We start from the raw sequence: 7,365 nt of genomic DNA, 5'->3' as shown, positions 1-7,365 counted from the left end.
CCCAATGATTATGTTTTACCTGTTGTTCCTAAGGGTTATGTTATGAATGAAAAAGCTGCTATGGAAATTCTTGCTTGCAATGATAGAAATGATCTTAAGAAATTATTAGCTAAATGGAAGCAGCAGTCTCTTAATGCTAAAATGAAACCCGATCCTGCTTTTGCTACTTCACCTATCTGTGTTACTGATAAGGATTATGAATTCCCTGTTGATCCTGATATTATTACTTTAGTTGAATCTGATCCTTTTTATGGCCTTGAATCTAAAACTGTTGTCGCACATATTACCAAGTTGAATGATATAGCCACCCTATTTACTCATGATGAGAAGTCTTGCTATTTATATATCCTAAAGACATTTCCGTTCTCATTAAAGGGTGATGCTAAGACTTGGTATAATTATCTTGCTCCTGGTTGTGTGCGTAGTCCCCAGGATATGATTTATTACTTCTCTGCTAAATATTTCCCTGCTCATAAGAAACAAGCTGCCTTGCGTGAAATATATAATTTTGTGCAAATCAAAGAAGAGAGTCTCCCACAAGCTTGGGGGAGGCTTCTCTGGTTACTTAATGCTTTGCCGAATCATCCTCTTAAGAAAAATGAAATACTTGATATCTTTTATAATGGACTAACCAATGCTTCCAAGGACTACTTGGATAGTTGTGCTGGTTGTGTTTTCAGGGAAAGAACAGTCGACGAAGCTGAAATACTATTGAATAATATGTTGACTAATGAAAATAATTGGACTCTTCCCGAGCCAGTTCCTGAAGTAATTCCTGAACCAATTGAGCCAACTCCTGAGCCTATTCCTAAACCCGCTCCAAAGAAGAGAGGTGTTTTATTTTTCAGTCCTGAAGATATGCAAGAGGCAAAGAAATCAATGAAAGAAAAAGGTATTAAAGCTGAAGATGTTAAGAATTTACCTCTTATTGAAGAAATACATGGTCTGAATATACCACCTAAAGAACCACATTGTCTTGATAACCCGACACAGGAAGTGAAGGTAAATTCTCTCTATAGATATGATAAAGTGGAAACACCCTCTACTAAATTTCATAGCCCATGCTTAGATGAATTTGATGACTTTATGGCTAGACAAGAAAGTTTTAATGCTTATGTTGGTAGAGAGTTAAAGAATAATGCTTTCGAGATAGGACGCGTAGGTGATAATCTGGCTAGAGTTAAAGATGAACTTCACCGCGTTAGCAAATATGCTTCTATGGTTGCTACTCAAGCTGAGCAAGTATTTAAAGCTCAAAATGATTTGCTTGAGGAATTGAATAATAAAAATGACTTTGCGGTTAGAGTGGCTACTAGAACTGGTAGAATGACTCGGGAACCTTTGTATCTGGAAGGACACCCTAAGAGAATTAAGCAAGATTCTCAGAGAAATAATTTAGAGGCACCTAGTTCTTCTAAGAAGAAGAAAAAGAAAGACGGTAGGACTTTGCATGCTTCTAATGAACCTACTGTAGACACACCTGAGAATCCCAATGATATTTCTATTTCTGATGCTGAAACACAATCAGGTGATGAACATGAACCTAGTGATAATGTTAATGATAATGTTCATGTTGATGCTCAACCTAGCAAAAACAATGATGTAGAGATTGAACCTGCTGTTGATCTTGATAACCCACCATCAAAGAATCAACGTTATGACAAGAGAGATTTTGTTGCTAGGAAGCACGGCAAAGGAAGAGAACCATGGGTTCAGAAACCCATGCCCTTTTCTCCTAAACCATCCAAGTCAAAGGATGATGAGGATTTTGAGTGCTTTGCTGAAATGATTAGACCTATTTTCTTATGTATGTGCTTAACTGATATGCTTAAAGTAAATCCTTATGCTAAATATATGAAGGATATCATCACAAATAAAAGAAAGATACCAGAAGCTGAAATTTCCACCATGCTTGCTAATTACACTTTTAAGGGTGGAATACCAAAGAAACTTGGAGATCCGGGTGTACCAACTATACCATGCTCTATTAAAAGAAATTATGTTAGAACTTCTTTATGTGATCTTGGAGCCGGTGTTAGTGTTATGCCTCTCTCTTTATATCCTAGACTTGAATTAAATAAGTTGACACCTACTGAAATATCTTTGCAAATGGATGATAAATCAACTGCTATACCTGTCGGTATTTATGAGGATGTGCCTGTTGTGGTTGCAAATGTCACTATCTTAACGGACTTTGTTATTCTTGATATTCACAAGGACGATAGTATGTCTATTATCCTTGGTAGACCTTTTCTCAATACTGCAGGGGCTGATATTAATTGGAACAAAGGCAATGCCACTTTTCATGTTAATGGTAATGAGCATACGGTACACTTTCCGAGGAAACAATCTCAAGTTCATAGCATCAATTCTATTGAAAAAGTTCCAACTATCATTTTTGGAGGTTTTGAATTTCCTGTCCCTACTGTCAAGAAAAAGTATGATATTCTTATTGTTGGGGATTCCATATCCCCGTTGAGGTAACTTAGTGTTATTCGAAATTTCTCCGGTTCTGTGTTATTCGGAATGAGTTTGTTAACAAGACTTGAGCAACCTTGTTAGTGGATTCATTCAGATGATCACGAGATGGATGAAACTAGAAGGCACAACCTTCTGTACCCTCTTTTTACATTCTATTATTTAGAATAAATAAAGCAAAAATAATATTATCTGTTTGTTTTCTGAATTATCCGTGCATTAAAAAATAGTCCAAAAATAAAAGTGCTCCAAATGCCCTGCAAATTTAGTATGATTTTTATGGAATATTTGAGGATTTTAGGCACTGAAAACACTGCAGGAGGGCCAAGCACCAGGCCACGAGAGAGGAGGGCGCCCCCCCCCCCTGTAGGGCGCGCCCCCCTGTCTCGTGGGCCCCTGGTGGCTCCCCTCCACTTATGCCAGCACCCACACACATCATCTTCTACCCAAAAAAATCCCCATCCAGCTCAAGCCCGAGTTCTAGCTCGTTTTGCTGCGATTTTCGATCTCTTAGCTCAAAGCTCCATTCGCAAAACTGCTTTGGGAGATTGTTGCTTGGTATGTGACTCCTCCATTGGTCCAATTAGTTTTTGTTCCAGTGCTTTATTCATTGCAAATTTTTGTTGCATAGGTGACCATGTTCTTGAGCTTGCATGTTAAAATTTTGAGGTCCCATGCAATTCCAATGCATGATATAGGCTCTAGGCACTTGTAGGAGTAGTTGCTATCAATCTTGTTTAGTTTTATCCACTTTTATTTTGAAGTTACTAAAAGTTCAGAAATTTTCCGAAAAAGAAATATGCTTAGAAGAATGTACCAAGGTGGTTCCTCGGCAAAGAAAGGGCCCAGGATTGCTATACGTGAACAAGATGTTAATTTGCCAAGGGACGCAAATGTATGGGCTTGCGAGTGGCCATCCGATAATTTTATGGTCGAAGCAGGCTTCAAGGAGGAATTTGAGGCGTATGTGCGTAATGCCGAGCTGGAGGACTTCTTACAAGATAAGTGTCCTCAATATTATCAATTGACTGATTCCTTTGTGCGGAGGTTCGAATATATTTCTTCGCGTAATTCTCCTAGTGTTATGTTTGATATTTATGATACATCTTATACCATGGATTTAGAGGATTTTACAACTGCTTGCAAACTCCCGCAGTGGGGTAATATTAATGATCCTCCCAAATCTGAAGTTAGAAATTTTCTTGCTAGTATTACTGTCGGAGAATCTAGGGACGTAACACAAGCTACCATAGGGAGCATTCATTTTCCTGCTAACATTACTTTGCTCTCTTTATTGGTAGATGCATTAACGGTAAGGTAGAAGTATGTCACATGTGTGCCCCTGATCTTTGTGTCCTCAAGAGTGCTGTGTCAAGTTATAGAGGTTATAACTTGGGGGCAATAGTTGCACGTAGGTTGCATAATAATAACAAAAGGGGAGATTTCTTTGGAGGAATTTATGCAACCCGTGTGGCTAATTTTCTTAATATAGCTCCACAAGAGGGGGATATGACTGTACCTCTTATTTATTTGGATAAGGAAGCTATGTTTGACCATCATTTTCTTGAGAGGAATGAACAATTCCTCCATTATCGACTAACCTATAACAGACGCAACGTCGTCCCTGTTACTCTTCCTGCTCCATACCTTTTTCATTATCAGACAAAAGGAAGATATGTTGTCACCAGGGAAGAAGCCACTGAATATGAGAGGGGAATGGAGGCAGCTCGCCAACACACTGCTGCTCAGGAGGCGGTTGCCTCTTCATATCAGTACTGCCCCAGTTTCACTTATGGATATCAGCCAGGCGGTCACTGGTATTAGACCAACTTAGGCCAAAAGCCTAAGCTTGGGGGAATACGTATTTCTCACCGACTTTACATTCATGTTCACACACTAGTCGTCGGTGCTCATACTCTTTCATTGTATTATCCTTGTTAGTTTAAATTTCTTTTTCTAGCTTTCTTCTTGTGTGTTTGTTAAACCTTAAGAAAAACCAAAAAATTAGTTAGTTTAATTTCCCTGCTTGTAGTAGAAATTAAAGTGAAAACCCAAAAAGATTTCTGGTTCTTCTTTTACTTGTTGGGAGCTTTCCCGTGTAAATAGTGTTATTTTCTTTTCTTTCTTTTGGGGGTCGAGAAGACCATACTGAAAATGCTTAGTGGCTCTTATATGCATGATTGATTATTTAGCTTAGAGCCCATATTACTTGTCTTCTCTCTTGCATTGAATGCTTGCAGATTCCAGCTTAGTCCAATGCACATGCACTCTTATTATTATACACATCGTTTGGTCGTGCAAGTGAAGGCAATAATGATGATTTATGATGGACTTATTGGGATGAGAAAAGCTGGTATGAACTCAACCTCTTTTGTTTTTGTAAATATGATGATTCATCGTTCCTGAGTCAGCTATTATGAAGTAAACATATTTGCAATGACATTTAGAGATTATAGTTTCTTGTGACATGCTTGATTAGCTATGAGTTATAATGGTTTACCTTGCGTGCCAACATGCTATTAGAATGTTTATGATGTGGTATGATGGGATGGTATCCTCCTATGAATGTATTAAGTGACTCGACTTGGCACATGTTCATGCATTTAGTTGAATCAAATCAACATAGCCTTCATGATATTTATGTTCATGGTGGATTATATCCTACTCATGCTTGTATCCGGTGTGAATTAATTTTAATGCATGCTTACGAATGTTGTCGCTCTCTCAGTTGGTCGCTTCCCAGTCTTTTGCTAGCCTTCACCTGTACTAAGCGGGAATACTGCTTGTGCATCCAAACTCCTTAAACCCCAAAGTTGTTCAATATGAGTCCACCATACCTTCCTATATGTGGTATTTACCTGCCGTTCCAAGTAAATTTGTGTGAGCCAAACTCCAAACCTTCAAATGAAATTCTGTTTTGTATGCTCGAGCAGCTCATGTTTCAACTAGGGCTACCTATATCTTCCATGCTATGTGGGTTGTTCGCAAGAGGAGTGGACTCCGCTCCTCATTCACGAGAAAGGGCCGGTAACCGGGATGCCCAGTCCCATGATCCAAAAAGATCAAAATAATCAAAATAATTAAACAAAACTCCCCCAGGGCTGTTGTATGTTGGAGGCACTCGTTGTTTCGGGCAAGCAATGGGTTGATGCTTGTTGGTGGTTGGGGGAGTATAAACCTTTACCATTCTGTTTGGGAACTACCTATAATGCATGTAGTATGGAAGATACAGCCATCTCATAGTTGTTGCGTTGACAGCGAAAGTATGCTGCTCAAAATGTTATTCAATCTCTATTTTAAATCGAGCTCTGGCACCTCTACAAATCCCTGCTTTCCTTTACGAAGGGCCTATCTATTTACTTTTATGTTGATTCATCACCCTTCTTGTTAAAAAGCACCCGCTGGAGAGCACACTGTCATTTGCATTTATTATTATTGGTTTATATTGGGTATGACTTGACTGGATCTCTTTTACCATGAATTACAATGTTTAGTCAGTCCTTGATCTTTAAAGGTGCTCTGCATTTATGTTTTGCGGTCTCAGAAAGGGCTAGCGAGATACCATTTTGTTATATAATGTTATGATTATTTTGAGAAAGTGTTGTCATCCGAGTTTTATTATTATGACTCGCCAGCTGATTATGCTATTGATATGAGTAAATGTGAGACCTATGTGTTATTGTGAGTTTGGTTAGTTCATAATATTTGCTGAAACTTGAATGCTGGATTTTCATGTTTACAACAACAAGAGCAAATAGAGTTTGTAAAAGTTTTTCTTTATCACTTTCAGTTTATCAACTAAATTGCTTGAGGACAAGCAAAGGTTTAAGCTAGGGGGAGTTGATACGTCTCCAACGTATCTACTTTTCAAAACACTTTTGCCTTATTTGGACTCTAACTTGCATGATTTGAATGAAACTAACCCGGACTGACGTTGTTTTCAGCAGAACTGCCATGATGTTGTTTTATGTGTAGAAAAGAAAAGTTCTCGGAATGTCGTGGAAATCCACGGAGGCACTTTTCAGAATTAATAAGAATTTTTGGCGAAAGAATCAAGGCCAGGGGGCCCACGGGCTGTCCACGAGACAGGGGGTGCCCCCCCCTAGGGCGCGCCCTCCTATCTCGTGGGCCCCCTGGACCTCCTCCGACCTCAACTCCAACTCCATATATACCGTCTCGGGGAGAAAAAAATCAAGGAGAAAGTTTCATCGCGTTTCACGACACGGAGCCGCCGCCAAGCCCTAATCTCTCTCGGGAGGGCTGATCTGGAGTCCATTCGGGGCTCCGGAGAGGGGGATTCGTCGCCGTCGTCATCATTAACCATCCTCCATCACCAATTTCCTGATGCTCACCGCCGTGCGTGAGTAATTCCATCTTAGGCTTGTTGGACGGTGATGGGTTGGATGAGATTAACCATGTAATCAAGTTAGTTTTGTTAGGGTTTGATCCCTAGTATGCACTATGTTCTGAGATTGATGTTGCTATGACTTTGCTATGGTTAATGCTTGTCACTAGGGCCCGAGTGTCATGATTTTAGATCTGAACCTATTATGTTTCCATGAATATATATGTGTTCTTGATCCTATCTTGCAAGTCTATATTCACCTATTATGTGTTATGATCCGACAACCCCGAAGTGAGAATAATCGGGATACTTCTCGGTTATGACCGTAGTTTGAGGAGTTCATGTATTCACTATGTGTTAATGCTTTGGTCCGGTTCTCTATTAAAAGGAGGCCTTAATATCCCTTAGTTTCCGTAAGGACCCCGCTGAACACAGGAGGGTAGGACAAAAGATGTCATGCAAGTTCTTTTCCATAAGCACGTATGACTATTTACGGAATACATGCCTACATTACATTGATGAATTGGAGCTAGTTCTATATC

Source organism: Triticum dicoccoides, chromosome 1B, assembly GCF_002162155.2.
Source record: "Triticum dicoccoides isolate Atlit2015 ecotype Zavitan chromosome 1B, WEW_v2.0, whole genome shotgun sequence".
NCBI classification, from domain to species: Eukaryota; Viridiplantae; Streptophyta; class Magnoliopsida; order Poales; family Poaceae; genus Triticum; species Triticum dicoccoides.
Note: the sequence above shows the minus strand (reverse complement) of the source record.